Consider the following 10,438-nt stretch of genomic DNA (forward strand, 5'->3'; position numbering starts at 1 on the left):
ATACATGCTGACCTAGCTGTTCGTTGTCGCGCTATAGATCTAATACACCCGAAAGAGGCCCTCTAGTGCCCAAAAGAAACCCAAGAAACCTATATCAAACTGAGAAAATCTAATTTGATCTGTATATTATACCATCTCTACTAAAGATCTATTCTGTTCTCTTCTCAACCTATTCCCAGTTAAGATTTCAGAAATTTGGATTGGACTTGTGAAATATGTGGTAGGGAAGATACTTGCATGATAGAGTGTGCTGTTTATATTTCCAGGATTTGATTTGTATTTAATTGGGTGTTCATGGTTACGAAATCAAAACATGATAAAACAGGTTAAATGCAGAACTAGACACAGACAGGATATCTTAAAGTATGACATCAGTATACTCACCTACTACGATGAATCTTTGTGCATACCTTGATCGTGGGGGTATATCCTGAAGTGGGACACGCTCGTATTTCAGAAAATAAAATTACCTTAACGTATCATGTGGTAATGGTACTTGAAATGTTCATGCATTTTGTTTAAGAGGACAAACATACTGGTAATCATCTTGAACTGCTTTTCACGAAAAATTAAATAAAGAATTATCTAATTGTGTGAAACAGTTTGATTGTGCTGATATGATCTTCTTACCAGTGCTTCTCACAAAAATAGAGTGTTTATTGTTTTTGTATTTACTTGCTTTCAGAAAAAAAAATAAAAATCCAAAAATAGTGTCTTTTTCTGTTTAAAATTCTTAACGTACGGAAAACTGTTATTCTTGGAAGAATTGTTACCGATAGGGGGAGACGGTGTTAGAAAGTGAGTTCAAAATTTTCAATCAGACAGGTTGTTCTTGTGTGTTGAACAAAATCTTTTTGCGTGTTGGTGATGAATTTGAAAAAGCTTAATCTGTTATACAGTTTAACAAATCTCTTGAAAAATAATAATTTATTTAACTTTGTTGAAAAATTCTTATGGTTTCTCGAGATGTTTGTTTTATAGTATACAGATTGAAGCCGTTTGTTGCTGAAGAAGTTGCTGTGAAGTGTGAAGATGAGAGTTTGATTGGCTGCATGGTAGAACCTCCTTCTAAATTGCAGACAAGATTGAAGAGTTGAAGATTGCTGTGCAAATGCTGAACTGGAGTTTACTCAAACGCTAACGTGTTGAAGATTTGGTGATTGGATGCATCAGCTTAGGGGGAGTCTGTTGCTGACAGAAGCTGTTGAAGCTGAAGCTATCCAAAGACCAAAGACAGTGCAAGATTACTTGAAGATTGCAAGAAGACTAAAGACAAAGTTTTGACTCAAGACAAAGTTTTTATGAAGCTATTGTCAAGGGGGAGTTTGTTGGTGCATGTTTGTGACAACAGCTTAGATTTGGTCTTTGGATATCTTGTAATTAGTTAAACGATAAACAGTTAGCGGGTTTAGCTTTGTATTAGTGAGTTAATAGTGTTTGGGCTAAACTAAACCCAATTGGATGTAGGGGGGACGAATTGGGCCTTGCCCAAGTAGTAAACCCTAGTCCAACTTGTAAACCTTGTGTTATATAAACAAGGTTAGGCTTAGGGTTTAGGTTAATCAGCCAAAACAGTTTGTGAGAGACATAATTTCGTGAGAGCACTAGCTTGGACGAATTTAGGGTTTGTGGTTAGGGTTTGATTGATTGTAATCAGTCTTGATAGATAATCATTAAAACCCGGATTGATTGGAATTGCTGTTTCTGTATTCTACACGTTTTCTGCTACAATCTGATCTAGAGGATTCCGCACTCTAGGTTAGATAGACGATTCTGTTAAAGATCCATAACATCAAGGGGACCTACAAGTTTTTGAAAGAAAAAGAAAAAGAGTTTGAAAGCAACAAGAAATCCTCAGAAAATGAAGATTTCTGGATAAAATTGGAGAACAAAAATCTGAAAGCTAATGAGACAAAATTTCAAGAACAGATAAAAGTTCTGGAAAATGAAAAATCTGTTCTTGAAAATTTGAAAAATGAGAATGAAAATTCAATCAAGTCTCATCTTGAAAGAATATCTCAGTTCGAAAAAGAAGCTGAGAATTCCAGAAGCAAGATTGATGAACTTGAGAAGAAATTGATAGGTTTTGTGACTGCATCAGACAGTGTGAATTTTCCTTGTCCAAAACCGATCAATTCTGTTCCAATAAGTGACGATGTCACAAACTTTGACAATGTCAAAGTTGAAGATTGCGATGAGAAATCTGATGATGTAAATGAAAAATTAGAAAAACAAAAATAGTTTTTAAAATTAAAAGAAAAATTTCAGAAAACTGTTCTACAATCGAGTGAAAAAGGTGAATGTTCTAAACAAATACCTTTGAAGAAGAAAGTGGAACAGAAACAAAAAATAATAAAAGTTCATCAGATCGATCATCCAATCGTAATAAAAAATTACAAAAAGTAAAAAATGAAAACACAATATTTGTTGGTAATAAGTGGTGCAGGTCGGACCACAGTGCTCAAAAGCAAAATCCAGCAAATATGAGGAAGAAATATCACCAAGCCAGACAATGCTATGATCTGAGCGTTTGGTGTGAAGGTGGTATACGGTACGATAACAGAGTGTGTTACCGATGTGGTTATCAAGGACACATTGCTGTTAATTGCCGGAATTGGAGCTATGAGACCAGAAGATGCTACAATTGTCAGATCAAAGGTCACATTGCCAGAGAGTGCCCAAGAAGATCGAATGACAGATTGAGGGCTAAATCTCAGAAATTGGCAACAATTCCAGTCAAAGTCAAGCCTCATGAACAGAAGGTTCTAAAACCTAAAGTTCAAGATCAGACAAGTCAAGAAAAGAAAGTTAAACTTTCACAGGGGCAGAAAGATAGACGAAGGAAAAAGAGGAAGAAGGCGAGAGAGTATCTCGAGAAGATCTTGTCCTCGGATTCATCCGTTGGAAAGAATAAGAGTTCTGATGAATCAACTTCATCGGCTGCAAAGTCAAGCAAGATGAATTTATCAGATACTAATCTGAGGGCGAAATAGGAAAAGAAGAAGATGAAAGGTGTCGGCGATGAATCTGGCTCATCTAAGTCAGACAAGCCACACTTAGGCAATGATTCTGGTTCGTCAAAGCCAGAGGAGCCAGTGGTTGAGGTAAAAAAGGAGAATTCAGATTTAACAATGGATGATGCAAATTTTCCACCATTGTTGAATAAGAATTCGAAATCACCCAAGGACCGTCAGGCTTGGGCGAATTTGTTCAAATAGAAAAACCTGACTTGCCGGAGTTCCCAGGTTGGTAAGAGTGGAACATGAATCGGCATATTTCTTGAGAAATTTCACTTTGGTGATTTTTCGCCTCAAAAGTGGTAAATCAGAGACATTAAGTTGTACTTGATTTTCTACAAATGTTGTTTGGGTTTTGAAACTGAAATTGTAAAATCTGTCATGCGTGTGTAGAAAACAATGTGATGAGTAACCCCGAACCTACAAATGTTTGGTAAACAAACTAATTTTTCCGGAAAACCCATTTTGATTAAAATAAACTTAAGTGTTTTGAGATCATAATGGGAAAATAGTTTGTTGAGAGGGGGAGTTCTGATTGTTTACGCCATGTGGATGGAGAATTGATGCGATTCTCATCAAGTTGTCAAATTTGTATAGTTTGTTTCAAATTTTCCCAGAAAATCAAAATTAAAACATATTTTGATTTTAGGGGGAGTAAAATTTTAAAAAATTTGAAAATTTGAAAATGTCAAAAACATCGAAAAATTAAAAATGAGTTTTTGGTGCGAATAACAGGAAGTGATAGTACATCAGCTAGACTGGCATAGTACGCTAAAGATTTGTAATGTATAAATGCAATTAAGCAGTCTCGCTAAAGATGTGTCGATAGGTTTTCACAGAATTAGTAGGTCAGTTTGGAATATAAACATAAATTTCACTTGCATCTACGTGTGGAACACCTCCAGGATATATAGGTAACCCTTGAAATCTCGTTTGAAAGGTCCCTTATTCTGAGATACTAGGTCTTTATACTCAGTGATATCTGGGGTATTATCCCGGGACTTCTGCTGTATGGAAGTACTGACCTAGTCCCCGGATAATACTTTCTGCAAAAAGCTTTGAAATACAAGCTCGCCCTCAGCAATTTTATTAAACAATAAAATTGATAATCTTTGCTGTTGTAACAAAAGATCCTCTAAAGGGGACCCACCAAAGTCGAAGCCCTCATCTCTCTGCGTATACGGAAGTATCGACCTGAGCTCTCACGGCCCTCGCACATTACCCCTTAACAGATATCAGCTGTGGTATACTTACCTGTAAGACTGAATACTGGGGTCTGGATACGGGAGTATATACTGAGGTGGAACACATGTAGATGTTTAAGTTCTAAAACACTAAATCTGTATCCCGAACAGGTTGAACATTTTGTGAGAATTTAAGTGGATCAAAATATCGACAATCAACGCGAACTGTTTAAAAGCTTAAAATGAATTAACAGCTTAACGGTGCTAGTGTCTTGTCGACAGTTGATATGATCCTCTTGCACGAACTCACAAAAATATGTGTGTATATATTTCATTTCTGCATTTTAATTGATGTTATTGCATTTGTGTTTCATATTTGAAAAATTCAAAAAGATTTTCGACAACTGATGTTGGAGAGCTGAAATTCAAAATTTCAAAGGCTAAACAAGATGAACAGTTGGTTTGGTTAAATTGATTTGAAATGGTTAATCAGATTTTGGAAAGTTTAATAAATTGTTAAATATAAATAATTCTTGTATATTCTTAAATGATTAGTTGATTCATTAAGATTGAATCACAATTGTGTTAGTTTGTGATAGAGTGTTTGAGTTGTGCAGGTTTCTGAACCTGTTGCTACAGAAAGCCAGGAGAAACATCAGAATCTGAGAAGAAGTTTAAACTGATAAAGCCAGGAGTTGATTTCAATGGTGATAACGATTTCCAAACGACGATCCCAGCATGATGATAGGGGAAGTCTGATGAAAGTTAGAGCCAGAGAAAGATCCGGGTACATAATTCCAGGAAGAGTTCCTGAAGAAGACCGATCAAGAGTGAAGAGCTGTCAATGTTTAAAGACTCTCACTGAAGATTCCGTCAACATTCAAGGGGGAGTCTGTTGGTGCAGTTGTCTGTCGACTACATCTTAGTTCGAGTCTTAGGCTAGGGCTGATTGTATAGTGAACGGAAATCGAGTAATCATGTAATAGATAGGTCCGCTTATAGGTCATATCAGGAGATCCGCTTATATATCATATATATAGGTTCGCTCATCTGACTGATGATAGGTCCGCTTATATGGACATGTCCATATAAGCGAACCCATGTGCCTATATATAGGAGTGTCATATGAGCGATTCAGTAACAGGTGTGTGTGCGTGTAAAGGCGAAGCCCTGCCAGTTTGTCTCCGGAACTTGTAATTTGTCAGCAAATCAATAAACGAGATGTTAAATAGTGAAATCAAGCTACACGAAGACAGAATCAATGAATTCTGCCTTTGATTTTGTCTAAGCACTCTTCTGATCGACTCGTCAGGTCGTATAACGATCCTACATGTTGGGTACATGATGTCAGGCCGGGAAGCTGTGAGATACATCAGAGATCCAATGATTGATCGGTACAGTGTCTCGTCCACTTTCACTCCACTTTCGTCTGGACAAATTCCGTGGTTCTGTGCAAGAGGGGTTGCTGCAGGACTACATTCAGTCATGTCGAACTTGTCAAGCACGTCCTTTACGTATTTCGTTTGATGAATGAAGATTCCATCGGGCATCTGCTCCACCTGCAGCCCGAGGAAGAACCTCCCCCATCGAACTCATCTCAAACTTTTTCTTCATCACTTTCTGTAACACCTCGAAATTTTGGGTCCAATAATGTATTGACACGTGTCTTAGGTTTACACGTGGTATTAAATGCTAAATAAAGGACTAAAGTTGACAAACATTGAAAGTATGTAAATTCGAGGGATAAAAATGTCAACGAGGGATAAAGATACTGTGCAGTAACCCTAAATGATGCTCGTACCTTCAAACGAATGAATCATGGATCGTACGGAACAAAAGATGGAAGAAAGTGAGGGATTACAAACTACAGGGGTCAAAGGTGCCAACATGTTTAATTTATACCTCTGAGTGAACCTTTGACAAACCCGAGACCTTGTAACAGTAAATTACGCTCACTAGAATATACGATATAAATTTCGCGAAGTTCCGTTTTAAAACGAGAAAGTGATGATCAATTTCGTATACGTAGGGTTAGAAGCGTCAACAATGAAAGTTGGGGCTTTTCGGATAATAATTAAACTAACCGGGGACTTAACGGCACGGGTAAAGGTCATGAGGCCCTTATTCGTAAATAAACGAGGCCCAAAACGCAAAGTTACCCCTTCGAAACCGAAAGGCCAGGGCAATAATGGCAAAAGATTTGAAAATCTTGAAATACAGGCCTCAGGCGGGCCGCGTCGAAGAAGCCAAGAAGCTTACGGGGGCCGCGCGGGCAGTGCAGATCCGGTTCCTGACATTTGGATTCAGGCGACCCGCGTAAAGGTAGCCTGATCCTTAACGCGGGCCGCGTCAGACCGCCAGATGCAGAATACGGGGACAGGTTCACTGTTTGCTATTTTAACCGCCTTAGAATGCCATTATGAGAGCATGGGCGCCCCCTAAACGACCCCTAGCACCCAGGGACACATGTTGATGATCAAGGAGCCCTTGTAGCCTTAGTTGTGATGATCTTGTGCTTCCATTTTCACTATAAAAGGCCATGAGGGGTGCACTTAGTAAACACACCTCAAACCTGTTTTCTTGATCACTTCTGGAGCTCAAGAGCACTCTTCTATCATCTCTGGTCGTGTACCAAGCTTCTGTAAGTATGCCTAACCCTTTGTGGTTTAGTTTTTACATAGTTTTAGCTTAAAAGTCAATCCGTCGTAATTAACGATTGACTTTACGATAAATCACAAATGGTCTAGTGGTTTGTCGAATCAAAGGTAGTTATATGTTGGTAATCATGTGGGCCTTAAACCCCTGAGAGGGCACCCTCTGATTCCCACTCTAACTAATCCGAATGTCGAGTCAAACTTGCTTAGAAAAAGTCAACAGAATGCTATTTTTGCGATTTTATGCATAATCAGTAATGTAGATGGCGTGTAATTTGTTTTAACACTCATATAACATGATAATAAGTATATTAACTAATCTAAGCTTGTTTGATCCGACCATTTACTGTTTAGACCCGGTTCGGAACCGAAAGTCGCAAAACTTTGACTTTTGCTTTGACTTCAGTTCTGACCCGTTATGGTATGAGTTAGATATGCCTTAGGACTCTCTTAGGACCAGGTTACATGATGGTATAACCCTCTGTGACCGGTTCGTTGTTTGTCCGAGTCTTTAGCACATTTCCGCTAAATGCTTAAAAGTTGACCGTAACGCCCTTTTTACTTTAAAACGAGAATTTGGACATGTGAAAGGACAATAACCTTAGTTACTGATTTCTAAGCATGTCCCTAAAATTTCATGTCAATCCGAGGTCTAGAATAGGAGTTATGCTAAATAGCGCAATTACGGAAACTTTAGTAATTAAATGGCGCAATTAGCATAAAGCCTATCTAAACCCAAATTTCGACACCAAACCTTTTACACACTGATGTGAAATAATATTTTGGGGTTTTTAAAGATTTTTAATTATTTTTAACCTGCTCATAACATGCGGTTATGGCATCGGTTCAGTAATTGCCGAATATACCCCTTTTGGACATAACTTAAGTTCTACAAGGTATTTTGACCCGATTCCAGTTGCTACTGATTTTAAATAATAAATAGAGTATTTTGGACTTTATAAACTGTTCGGAAAAACTCAGATTTTCTGTAGAACTCAGAAACCACTTTTATAATCTTTAAAATGACCGAAATACCCCTACGGGGCATATATTGGATTTAAACTCATTACGGGCATTATGGAAGGTATCCTACTGATACCACAACTTCTTTAGAGCATATTAACGTACGAAACCTATGTAGGACTCTCACGGTTACCCGTTACGCCTTTTTGCGCGCACGGTTCGGTTTATGTAACTAGTTTACATAAACTAGCCGAAACGGGTCAAACCTTATCGTTATCACTTCAAAATCCAGAGTGTGGTTATTATACCCATATAAAACAGGTCTTCAAACTTGTTGGGTCCAAACCACATTCCATTCCCGGTTTTCGCCTTTCACGCGACTAAACCGTATATATCCTTTGAAACTGACCGGTCTAAGCTAAGGCTAAATTAAAGACCCGTTAGGATTCTAATAGGTTGTTTAAACCTTCGTTCCAGAATAGGAGACCAGTAAAAGAAACCTGCATTTGTTTATTAAGGATATTACTTGCTCAGGTAAATACTTTTAACTTATTTTCCGTTATACGGCTTGGGTTACGGTATTTAAAATACCGCTTGGTCGGGCAATTGACCCCAACTCATTAGTAGTCGGGTGATTTCAATGTGACCCATTTAAAAATTGGTTTTGTTGGCTTTAGGCCTTTGGGAGCTTTATGACCATGTCCCGGATATCCTTGGCATCATTTTACAAAATGCCACGACCTCGACACGCGGGTGTAGGCGTACACCCGGCAATGTGTCTATATTATTAAAGGTATAACCGTTGGTTTTCCCTCCACGGCTTTATGCTTTGTGGCGTGTCTATTGACCTTAAACCCGGCACGACCCGGGCGACCGAACGCATAGTGAACATGTAATTCTTTTACAAGATTTGATTATAAATTATCCCAAGTTATAAAGAGTTTGTGCCATGTGCATTCAAATCAATTTTATTAAACATTTTACAAAAGTGTCGGTTGAATGTATTTACCAGTGTAAACTGACGTATTTTACCCAAAAAGATTAATGCAGGTTCTACTCGTAATAGGCTGGCCACTCCTTAGCATCGTTAGAGTCTCGCAAGCTTGGGATGCCAATATCTGTTGAACAATTATTATTCTATCTTATTTTGATCCCCTGTGGATTATATTTCAACGATTGTGATACTTGGATATTACATTCAATAGTTGAAATATATTTATCTTTATGCTTCCGCTGTGCATTTAAATATTGTGTGGTTTGACTATATTGTTGCCAACTACGTCACGGTAATCCCCCACCGGGCCCACCGGTGAAACACGTGGAAATCGGGGTGTGACACTTTCTCAAACTCTTCACACAGATTGTCGTTGGTGGAACCAAAAATGATATCGTCAACATAAATCTGCACGATCAACAAATGTCCTGCCACTTCCTTCGTGAACAAACTACTATCTACTGTCCCTCTGATGAACCCATTGGTTAACAGATATTGGGAAGCGTCTCGTACCAGGCTCTCGGGGCCTGGTGTAGTCCGTAAAGCGCTTTGTCCAGCAAATAGACCTTGTTTTTGTGCAGTGGATCTGCGAACCCCGACGGTTGTCCCACATACACCTCTTCTTTTATTTTTCCGTAAAGGAAGGCAGATTTAACGTCCAGCTGGTACACTTGAAAGTCTTTCCATGACGCGAAGGCTAGAAATATCCGAATTGCCTCGAGTCTGGCAACCGGCACGTAAACTTCATCGTAAATCGATGCCTTCTTGTTGACTAAAGCCTTGTACCACTAATCGTGCCTTGTTTCTCACCACGACTCCTCTGTCATCCTGTTTGCACTTAAAAACCCACTTTGTTTTTATTAACTTTTGATTTTGTGGCAGATCAATGAGTCTCCAGACACCCAGCTTTTCAAACTGTAACAGCTCCTCTTGCATCGCGTTTACCCAACTATCCTCTGTTAACACCTCTTTGTAAGTTTTGGGCTCGATCTGCGAAATAAAACACTTTAATGAGAATTCTTCTTGCAAATGAGCAACAGAAGAATAAAAACATGTAAGGGCTCGATTTATTTGGTCTCGGGTTTTGACACCACTTTGTAGGTCACCAACTATTTGCTCTGACGGATGGTAAGACAACGTCCGAGGCATAGCGGTGTCAGGCACAATCACTTCCGATTGCAAGTTCGATATATCAAGATTAACGGTTTGATCCTCAGCTTCCGTCGAAGTATCATTTGGTTCCTCGTCAAAAGTTGGAGCGGGTTCCACCTCTGAGTCGTCAGAATCATCAATTGTTGGAGCTGGTTCCTCTGGTGGTTCGTGAGCTGTTCCACTCGGTCCGGCTTCATCATCGTGAGTACCCCCGGTGGGTTGAGAAACCTCTAGCGGTCTAGACACTTGCTCCTGTGACGTATATTGCTGGTACTGGTACAGAAGTGCTAGTTCCTCGTCACTCGGCTGAACCGGTAGATGAAACGACTCCCAGAGCTTGTCATAATCGAACAGGAATCTTTGTCCGGGAAGTTGTGGAGATGGAGTATGCTTCTGACAGTCCACATGCTGAACTTGTATCACTTTCCCCAGGCACGGTACGAACACCCTCTTCAGCGGGCTTGTGTAACCTAC

This window comes from Helianthus annuus, chromosome 3, assembly GCF_002127325.2.
Source record: "Helianthus annuus cultivar XRQ/B chromosome 3, HanXRQr2.0-SUNRISE, whole genome shotgun sequence".
In the NCBI taxonomy this organism is placed as follows: Eukaryota; Viridiplantae; Streptophyta; class Magnoliopsida; order Asterales; family Asteraceae; genus Helianthus; species Helianthus annuus.